Below are 11,817 nucleotides of genomic sequence, written 5' to 3' on the forward strand. Positions count from 1 at the left end.
TTTCATTTTAATTAAGGAAATAGAGTTTGCGGCTGCTAAATACACCTTTGTTGTTGTCTGTTTCCAGAAGAGTGTACAAATAGTTTCAGGAGGCTGGTGGGGGAATGAAGGAATTATTTCTTGACAAAATCTTTTCAGTTGGAAGATAATGAAAAGAATTTGAATAAGAATAATTGTATGTAAATGAAAGGTCAGCAAATCATAAGAAAGCATCATGATCTAAGTCCTTAACCTTTCTAAGCCCCTTACTATACCAAATTCTAAAAGCCACACCAGTGACTGAAGTTACAGCTCTGACCAAAGGATCACTAAAAACATTGGTGACTCAACAGTCTCCACTAAATTTTCTAATTGCATTGCTCAGTCTGAGACTGAATAGTCATTTATGCCACTCGAGCTCTGGAATGTGATTTCCAGGGATTTCCAGTTTCCAGGTGCATTATAGGGGCTGTATCATGCAAAATTCACTTTTTGTATGTTTTAACCTTGTTATATAGTTATGTACTCACCAAAAACACCCCCAAAGGCTTTTTTTTTCTTTCATGCCTGCGTTTTTGAGCTTTCCTGGTGTTTCTGCTGCTCAGAGAGGCAGCCCCTCCCGCACCCGTGAAAACGCTCTGTTTTCCCACGTTCACGTCACACGGTGAAGATGGCTCCCCTGAGCCCCCCTCCCGCAGGCCCTCGGCAATCAGCGTTGCTGCTTTTTGTAACTCCGATTTCGAGGATAAACTTTAACCATCGTCTGAAAGCAACAGTCAAGCAAGAGCAAGAGTCTGAAGGGTCTGAAGGGTCTGCGCTTGGTGAGTTTCTCACAGGAAAAGACGTTTTTGCCTGTGGAGAAGCGAGAGCTAAAGAGCTAAAGCTAGCTAGCGTATTTGTTTTGAAGTGCTGATTGATTGAAGTACGCTGTCAGTCAAAGTCCACAGGGGGAGAGGCGGGATTTTCAGTGAAACGGAGCGTTTTCTCTTCCGGGTTTCAGAATTAGCCCCAGAAAATCTTTTATTTCACACAAAATGACTTTTCCTTAGCGCCAAAAATAAACTATTACCATGTTAATGCCATTTCTAGGGTTTGGACTAGCTAAAAAAGCATGATACAGCCCCTTTAAGGAGTTTGCACGTTTTATGCGTAACAGCAGCCCCTGCAGGCCTTGGGTGTAACTGCAGCTTAGTGAAACGCTTGTGTCTGTGGCTTGCGTCCATGTACATGCACGAAAGAGGGGAACTCCTTCCTCACTCTTTTAGTAGCACTTGAGTAAAATTAAAGTTTCTTCTGCCTGGTGGGGTCTGTGCTGGAGTTGTGGCAGTGCCAGAAGCCGGTCTTTTCTTACTTTCTGGAAGATCCATCCTCAATACTGCTCAGTTGCTGCTCATTAAGCATTAAACAAAGCAAAACCTCAGGAAATCAGGCCAGTGGGAGCGCACATTACGTCACATTCTCTCAAATTCTCAGCAAAAACATTCTGGTGCCGGACCGGCACTGCAACTTTCAAGTGACAATTTAGTGCTTTTAGCGGTACTTACAATGAATATATCAGGACACATTGTACACACCATTGAATATTTGCAACATATTTATGGTGGAAAATAAGTATTTTTAAAGTTGAAAAACTCCTTAATGCACCTTTACAGAAAGATGTTTTTTGTTTTGTTTTAGAACAAGCTTAGACTCGCTCTTCACTGAACTTTTTAACACAACATTTTCTTTGACGACACAAAGGCCTGGCCTGGACTCAAACCCACACTCCTCTCACTGAGGCCAGAGTACTGATCAACACTCCACCATGTGAACTTGTATTATATAACAGATAAATGTCTTGATTGCTATTAGTCCATCATGTATCAGTGAGCAGGGCCGGCTCGAGGCATAGGCGAACTAGGCGGCTGCCTAGGGCGCCACGTCCCGAGGGGGGCGCCGCGGTCGTACAAGGGGCGCCACGACGCTCTGTGTTCCGTGTGCCCCGCTGTCCAGCGGTCCGACGCACTGCGCGCCTCGTCCTTGGCGCTGCCCGGTACTGATCGGTATTGTTCTCAATGACCTCAATCTGCCTTTGCAGCACCTCCAAGATGGCGTATTCCACCAGCACTCTCTCACAAGGCTGTTTTGGGAAAGTTTACAAGCAGAGGTACAACGGCAAGTGGGCTGCAATAAAGAAAGTCCCTCACCATCTCATCGACAGGAAGGATCTGGAGAGAGAATATGCCATTTACAAGTAAGTCTTGACTTTAGAGAAAGAAAAAAAAAAGACGAGGGGATTTACAAAGAGCTCCTGGTGAATTTGATGTCTGAATGTTAAAATAAAGTTTCCAAGATGTTGAAAGAGATTGACATTGTGTTTTTTAATATCCCCAACATCATAATCAGAATCAGAAATGGGTTTTTTGCCAAGCACAGTTGCCTATATGAGGAATTTGTTTTGGTGGAGGTGCAAACATAGACAAAGAAAGGGACAGATTTAAAAAGGCACAGGTATAAAATGTAAATAGGAGGAATTAAGACACAAATACACAAGAGCAATAACAGCAGCAATAAATATGGTGACGATTTACAGAATTAACATAATTTACAAAAATTATAAAATTACAAAGGTCAGAGGTATTTACAGTGATGTATATGGGGGCTGAAGATTGTCCGTAGCACGCTGTCGGTTACTGTGCATGTGTGTGTGGTGTGTGTGTGTGTGTGTGTGTGTGGGGGGGGGGGGGGGGGGTTCATGAGAGCGGTGCCAGAGGGGAGAGTTTGGTGGGAGGGGTCGGCCACTATCTTGCCTGCACGCCTCAGGATCCTGGAGGTGTACAGGTCATTTAGGGAAGGCAGACTGCAGCCAATTATCTTCTCTGCAGAGCAGATGACTCTCTGCAGTCCGTCCTTGTCTCTGGCCGTGGCTGCAGCGAACCACACGGTGATGGAGGAGGTGAGGATTGACTCCAATCAATCATCAACTGATGCAGGAGTAGAACTGCACCATCATCTTCGTTGGCAGGCTGAACTTCTTCAGCTGCCGCAGGGAGTACATCCTTTGCTGGACTTTTTTGATGAGGGAGCTGATGTTCAGCTCCCACTTGACGTCCTGGGTGATGATGGAGCCCAGGAGGCAGAAAGACTCCACTGTTTCCACTGGGGAGTTTCTCAGGGTGATGGGGTTGGGTGGGGCTGTGGTCCTCCTAAAATCCACAATCATCTCCACTGTCTTTAGAGCGTTGAGCTCCAGGTTGTTCAGTCTGCACCAGGACACCAGGTGGTCCATCTCCCTCCTGTAGGCGGACTCATCTCCATCAGTGATGAGTCTGATGAGGGTGGTGTCGTCTGCAAACTTCAGGAGTTTGACAGACTGGTGACTGGAGGTGCAGCTGTTGGTGTACAGGGAGGTCCATCAATGTGTTTTGTGAAAGCCTGTCAAACATTATTCTGTCAATGTTGTCCTCATATTGGAGCACACACACAGTCTGCAGTAGGTTTTGCATGTTGTATTACAGCAGCTCTGCATCAAGACAACAAGTCTGCTTAAGAAAGTATTTATTCATAAAATCAGTTTGATTGAATGTGACAGTTATACACATTCTCACTAAACAAAGCAGTCATTTCACTTGATGCTTTTCTTTTTTTCCTTATCGTGCTCTAATACTTTGTCTCTCTTGTCACCACAGGAAGGCTGAACATCCCAACATAGTGAAACTGTTGGGCGACATAACTGAAGAAGATGGGAAATGGATCATCCCACTGGAGTTTGTCTTCGGAGAGGACTTGGAGACAACCATCTTCAATCCTTCAAGGTCTAGAATACATGTAAGGTCTAGAGGTGTCCCCGACTAAGAATTTACATCGCGGAATCTGATTCGTCCCATCCTGCCGATTGGCGACTGATAATCAAATGTATCATCTTTTATCTTTTATCATCTTTTTTTTTTTTTTTTCTTAATAATCATTTGAACATAGGCTACAGCAGAATGTTGCAGTAATAAAAATAAAAAAAACAGCGCAGGCAGGTAAAACAACACTTTTGTTTTTTTCCGACACACAACTGAAACACAGACTGGAACAAAGTGTCGGTAACTCTAAACATCAAACAAATGAAGTACAGTTCAAATGACCAGAAGCAAACCCACTTCTAACAAACGGGCTAAAGCATGTAATTTATTTGTATCTATAATCTCTGCAGATAAGCTCACATTTTTTGGCGAAACAATTTCTCACATTTGCTCAAATTAAATGAAATAGGCTTAATTGCACTGTGTCTGTCCGTTTGGCAGCGCACATCCATGCAAAAACAAACACGAAATGAAATAGAATTAGCCTTTTTTGACTTGTTCTGAAGTTCTGTTTTTTTTCTGACATTGTGAGCCTTTTAAAGTGAAGCCAAATCACCACCGAGATGCTGCTCTGTGACAGAGCTCTGCGCAAAATCGGATTGTGCCACTCACCATGGTGGTTCATTCACAAACAGTAAATAGATAGAATATTGAATAAAAGTACAAGTAAATTTTTCCACAGTGTATTTGATAGGCTAACATGTATATCAAATAGGCTTTATATCATGTGGAAAAAAAAAACAAGCATTTCTATGTAAAATCAGTCATTCAGCACCCCCATACAGCTGTAATGGAATGGTCCTCGTTTAATAACCACATTTTTTCGATGCTTCGACTGCGTGATTGGCAGTCGAATCAGGCCCCTTCGAACGAATCATCGAGTCGTCGACTATCTGAGGACACCCCTAGTTTCCACACTGCTGAAGTTTTTTCCCCGACACTGTGAGCCTTTTAAAGCCCAGCCAAATCACTACGATGCTGCTGCAAAATCGGATTGTGCCACACATGGTGGTTCATTCACAAACACTAAATAGATAGAATATTGAATAAAAGTACAAGTTAAGTCAATTTTTTGTCCACAATATATTTGATAGGCTAACATGTTTATCAAATCAAACAGGCTTTATCATGTTTGTTTGGGAAAAAAAAGCAATTCTATGTAAAATCAGTCATTCAGCACCCCCATACAGCTGGAATGGAATAGTCCTCGTTTAATAACCACATTTTGCGATGCTTCGACTGTATGATTGGCTTTCAAATCAGGCCCCTTCGAACAGATCATCGAATCGTCGAGTATTTGAAGACACCCCTTAGGTCATTACAAAAAATGCATAAAACAGCAATCCAAAGTGAAGCACGTGTATTCAATATGAAATTCTGCGAATCTGTAAAAAAACACTAAATTTGAAATCTCATGGATCAAATATGGTTTTGGCGGCCGTCAGAGTAAGAAATCCATCATGTTTTGTAATCGTTATAACAGTGAACAAAACTCTTCCTGGCACTTTTGCACAATTGAAAGCATTAACTCAAGTTTTTTGCTTGAGTTGAAGGGTAAAAATTCTGATTTTAAAAGTACTTAAAGTAGTGTAGCAACCATCACAATGTTCCCAATATGCAGTGAGACCTGTAACATTACAATACTTCATGAGTGCAAGCCAACACAACCAGTCTATAGCATACATGACAACGCACACACACATTTAACAGTTGTTGATCATCTGATATCCTACAGTATTTGTAACACACTGACATTGGGGGTTGCATTGGCTAAATTTGGATGGATGCACATTGTTTCATAACAAGGCAAGGCAAATTTGTGCAGTGCAAAAAAATCAACAGAATCAAAATGTTTGTTCTTCATAACTTGACACCTCTGGAAGTTAGTATTTTGATGACGTATGGAGGCGCGCCCACTTCTGACTTCACATGCTGCATCTTGTTAGCCTGAAGCTAAAGGTGTGTGCAGCTGACTGTACAGAAGCATGACTGTCTTCACTCGAGCTGTACTTGATGACACATCTCTGCCATTGCAGATGACTCCAGCTAATAAAGGCACCATCATCGTTGGCATGTGTGAAGGGCTGCTTTACCTCCACTCTAAAGATATCGTCCATCAAGACCTCAAGCCTGACAACATAATGGTGAGTGGAGAGTCTGACAGCCCACAAAATCACACAATAAAAGCATGATTACAGAAACCATGCAGTAGAAAATAGCTGTAATGCCACAATCATTGGCATGTTAGAGACTCACTGATTACAAAAGTACATTCACAGAATTTTTAGCTGATTGTTTTGCTTCAAACGTGAACGAACTTTTGTCCAGCTGACAGTACAGTTAGTCTGAATCCACACAATGCAGCTTTAAAAAAATCTTTTGTCAGAGATGTCAGCTGCATTCTGTGGCTGTGATTTATTAAGATCCTGCATGAAGCGTGATCAATTTCACAATCACGCTCATGGATTTTGCTTTCAGGTGTTTTACTAGTTATTAAGAGCAACACCATCACTAACACCACTTGTAAAAAGGAGTATTCAAGTAAGGGTTGTGCACTTCAGACCTTGTTTACACAAGAATGAGCTATAGAAACAGTATTGCTTTCATATTAGCTTATTTCAGTCACCGTAGAGTAATTAAATATGGGAGATGATCGTTCCTAAAGGCAAATTTTGTACTAATTTGTACTGACAACAAAAGTTATGGTGAGGAAGCTGAAGAAAAGTCTGGAATCACATTAACTGCTCAAGGCTGAGCTGGTTCTCATCCCATTTTCAAATCTCACACGATAATGTCCAACACAAACTTTTTCAAAGGTATTAAATCACACTTTGATTCATTAACTAACCCACTTCAATTAATGTCTTTCTCAAGTAACTAGTGGCATTCAGTTGCTTTCTGAAGGAGTAACTGCTGCATTTCACGGTGACTTGCAGGCTATGAAAATAATGCAACAGGGAAAGTAACGCTTTCACAGAGTGTGGAGTTCCTCATTATCAATTCTATAAAATTATAAGCATATTGTGTTTTGATCAATCATCCGCTATGTGCAATGCTTGACCTGCAGGTGGAACACTACACAAACAGAGCAGTGATCATTGACTTGGGACTGGCCAAGTTCTTCAAATATGGTCTGAACTCTGCAGCGGACATCGGCAACGAGGCGTATGCAGCTCCTGAGGTGCTGCAGAGGCGCGTCCAGCGGGACCAACGATCTGACGTCTGGGCCATGGGCAAGATCATTGCTGAGTTTTGTGCTCAAATTCGACTCGTCACTCCCAGTGTCTGTCCCACCAAGATTAAAGAGACCCTGAAAGATCAGCCATACTGCCAGGCTGTATGCAGAATGGTGCACCCAGACCCAACCCTCAGGGCCTCCATGGGAGGGATCATAGACGAAATCCGAGTGGCCGGAGGCAAAAGTAGTGCGGTTCAAAAGGACCACCTAAAGATCCCTTCACCCAACATTGACGTCAGAAACAGATCTCCATCACCAGAGTACAGAGGTACATCCTCATTCAGAAGAGATTATCCACCAATAAACATACCCTCACCGCCAATCAACAGCCGTTTTGTCGGGCTGCTCTCGCCCCTCTCCCCAAACCTGGAAGAGATCAGCGACAACATTCAGGATTTTGCCCTGATAGACTTTTCAGACCTCAGAAAAGACGTCAGAAAGATGACCTTTTTTGAGGAGAAGCATAAGATGGAGATGCACATCGAGGAGAAAATTGGAGACGTTGAAAGATGGGAGCATAAAGACTTCAAAGCAGAACAACAAGTTCAAAAATTTGACGAACACACTCCTCTTGACGGGCTGCACTGGTCTTCCTCCTCAAACTGGGCACAGAACGACAACAAAATGCAGCATTTGGCCCCGGAGGGTGGGTCACACCTCACAGAAAGCTTCACAAAGATGGCCTTTTTTGAGGAGAAGCGTCAGATGGAGACGCACCTCGAGGAGACAAGTGGAAACATCGAAAGATCGGAGCAGAAAGAGTTCAAAGCAGAACAACACATTCTAAAATTTGACGAACACAGTCTTCTTGCCGGGCTGCTCCCGCCCCCCTCCCCAAACCTGGAACAGATCAACAAGAAAATGCAGGATTTGGCCCGGAAAAGCATGTCAGACCTCAGAGAAGACTTCACAGACGGACTTTTTTGACGAGAAGTGTAAGATGGAGATGAACATCGAGGAGAAAAATGGAGACATCAAAAGACGGGAGCAGAAAGAAGTCAGAACAGAACAACAGATTTTTAGTTCAGTAGCAAATAGGAAATTATCCTTTAATCCCTAAAAATTATGATAATTATTTTTTGTGGCTCCTTGGAAAGACAGTTCATCTGACATATAGTGTGACAAAGGTTTAAGGTAATGTAGGCACCTGTGTATCGCTGTGGAAATCGATTTGAGATGTGTAGCCAGGGCTGGGGCTCTGCCCTCATCAGTCTATAGTCAATCAGTACACAGTTTTCAGAAAATATAAAACTTTGAGTGTATAATTTCTATGTATAATTAGGGCTGGACAAAATTTTGATAGCAATATATACTGCGGTATATTTTTATTCAATAACGGTGTTATGAGTTTTAAACAAATTTTCGATATAGTGCATTACATTATGCGTTTCACAATGACTAATTGCTGTTCACGGCACCGCCTATTCAAGCCAAACAGAAAGCGCCGCAAGAGAGTGATCTGTATCGGCACGCACACCACAGCTGGCTGTCCTCAGCTCTTGCTACAAGCTAAGCTCCACTGCGGGAAGTTTGAGCTCCAAAATGAGAATTCGTGATGTAAACGTGACTGAATATGCTTCCACAAGCTAATTTGTGGCCACAAAATAATAAATCGTGCGCACGAAATACTAATTCGTGGCCACGAATTATATCAAACAGTCCAGTGAAGTTGGCAGCAGATTGACAGATGCGGACTTTTGGTCTCAATAACTCTTCAACAAAGCATCAGTAACATACAAAGGGCTCCTCCATCCGTTTTGAGGTGGACTATACGCTACAAGCTCATTTTTATTAAAAGTATCTGTCTGTCAAGCAGCAGAAACAATATTGATTTCAATCAGCAGCCGGTAGTGCAGCGGGGTTAAGGGACCGTCTACAATTTACAAGACGCTGCAACAGTGAAGACAAATACCACAAAAAAAAAAAAAAAAAAAAAAAAAAAAAAACAGTAAAGGGATTGGCTGCAGTGTCACCATACTCACTACAACCTTAAGTAGTTCTGTACTTAACCTTAGTAATTCTGAGCACTTTTATTTTTCTTCCTGGTTGAAACACCTTTGTTTAAATCTATAAGAAAAACTATGTTGTAGTTTAAAAGTTAAAGGCTATTAATATTGAAAAGGTGAGTGTATGGCAGTTATTTCAATTCCCTGTCCCAGTAATATTTATTTTTGTTGTTGCTCATTCTTTTTTCTGTTTATTGCAGTAATTCTGAGCACTTTTATTTTTCTTTGTGGTTGAAGCACCTTTGTTTGAATCTATCACAATAACATAACTGTATTTAAGTGTAAAGTTAAAGCTATTTATATTGAAAAAGATGAAACTTGCGTTTATTTGACGGTGATTTCATATTTCTTAAATAAAAGATGGGCTGCGCGGTGGTTAGCGCTCTTGCCTCACAGCAAGAGGTCCTGGGTTCAAATACCGGCCTTTCTGTGTGGAGTTTGCATGTTCTCCCCGTGTGCGCGTGGGTTCCCTCCGGGTACTCCGGCTTCCTCCCACGGTCCAAAAACATGCATGTCAGGTTAATTGATCACCCTAAATTCCCCCTAGGTGTGAATGTGAGTGTGCATGGTTGTCTGTCTGTGTATGTCAGCCCTGCGACAGACTGGCGAACTGTCCAGGGTGTACCCTGCCCTCGCCCGCAGCAGCTGGGATTGGCTCCAGCCACCCGCGACCCCGAAAGGGAGAAGCGGCAAAGAAAATGGATGGATGGATAAATAAAAGATAAACATTTAATTTATTTCAGTTATGAGTCTAACGGTGCACAAAAGCCACGGTACGGTACATACCTTGGTGTAGGGTCACGGTTCGGTACGTTTTTCGGTACAGTGGGGAAAAAGTAACAAAAGCTCACAAATGTACCAGAACATCTTTCCCAAGCTTTCCCACACAACAGATTTATACGAGACTGGCGGGTCTTCCAACTCCACACGCCGCACCTCCCACTCCACATATACTTTCTTCTTCGTTTGTTCATGTTTGGACCTGCTTGTTCTTCTTCTGTTGTAATGGTGGTCGCTGGCAGCTTTTGTGCTCATTACCGCCACCTGAGGTTGGAATCAAGACTCGCTTTTTTTTTTTTTTTCACTCACTCGTGTATTCATCGTGTGATTGTGTGTACCGACCCGTGACCCCCGTACCGTGACAGTATGGGACGAATACAAATACCATTACACTCTTAATTTTAGGTTTTATTTCTAAAATTTTATACTGGAGCAGCTTCCTGGATAAATATTTTCTAGTTTTACAGGTAGTGCATTATATGCATGATTCTTAACAGTTTTTCTGAGGCTTTTGTATTATTTATATCGATATCGGAATTATATCGTATCCATCGAAATTATGACCTATATCATGATAAAATTTTGGGCCATATTGTCCAGCCCTATGTATAATATACGTGTAAAATATTGTATTTTCAGCCTTGTTGTGCATATAAAAGGCATTACCAGACATTGTTTCTTTTTAATACTTTTTCATGATATTTCTGTATGAATAACACTTCCTGGTTTTGAGGGCGCCGGGACACATTCACCAAGAGATACAGGAGGTGGCGGTATGCACCTAAGTTGTTGGTCGCCACCCGCCATTACTCCAAAGAATTAGAGGAATTGGGGCGCTGGACAAATGGATCCCTGGAGAGCCTCAAACTTTTTACTAAAACGTGACTTCAATGTGCATCTTAATTGGTTCCTTACAAATCGGGTTTGTGGCGCAGCTCTGTGCACCACACACACTCCCACTTTTTATTATCAACCAATTAGAATCGTTTTATTTCTGTTGTTTCATAGTTTGGACACTGCTGTTGTCAGTTATCTGCATTTGTGCATTTTCGGCTCTAACGAACGTCCACAGTGGCAGAGTAGTGTAAATCATACTGTTGAGATAGATGGTATGTGAAAGTGGAACTGGAACAATGAAAATGAATTCTGTAAAGTCTCTCCGAGCGCACGGCAAGAATAAATGAGTGTAATCAGTGATGGCTGCAATAAGCTTCATTTGTTTGTTCTCCCAGACAGAAGGAACAGATATTTTATATGATCATATGAGGTACGAACTGGTAATTTTCCTGATTTTTCAGTCAGAGCTCCATGTTTAATCATTTCTGAAGGCAGCTTTGTTTCCAGAGACTTCATGATCTGTCATATTTATTGGTTGTGTTTGGTCTTCATTCATTGTTAATGAGACTGAGAATCCATTCTGTTAATTATTTTTGTTTAGTGGTTTAAATTTTATTCCAGTTCCAGGATAAAATGTTCTTTAAAAGGGAAAGTTTATTGATTTTGATGGGATGTTCTTGCATTATTATGCCATGTTTAGTTGAAAATGGTGTCAAAATAACATTGTTGTTTAGTGCAATGTTATCTCTTATTGCAATAATTTCTGAGACAATTAACTGCACAGAAAATGTTGATATTGCTGTATGTGTAAATAAGCTGGTTACCAGGCAACTGGACTTCCCCAAGGGGAAAAACAAAGTTATTTTTTTCTGTTTATCTGGTTCTATAATCAACGTGTAATTGTTGCAAAGACCAATACAGTGAACAATGGACCTGTGGATGTGGCAGACATACCATTTCTTCAAAATAAAACAGATGACAATGTTTGATTATATACATATACTCAGTTTTTCTTTCCTCCTAACTCTGTAACTGCACGGACATTAAAGTGGCTAGGTTTGCAGCATCAACTTGCCTCCAAGGGAATTTTCGCCCCCCCTCAAAAAAAAATTGTCACCAGCCGCCACTGCTTCAGAGTTTGGCAGAG

This window comes from Salarias fasciatus, chromosome 11 (assembly GCF_902148845.1).
Source record: "Salarias fasciatus chromosome 11, fSalaFa1.1, whole genome shotgun sequence".
Taxonomy (NCBI): Eukaryota; Metazoa; Chordata; class Actinopteri; order Blenniiformes; family Blenniidae; genus Salarias; species Salarias fasciatus.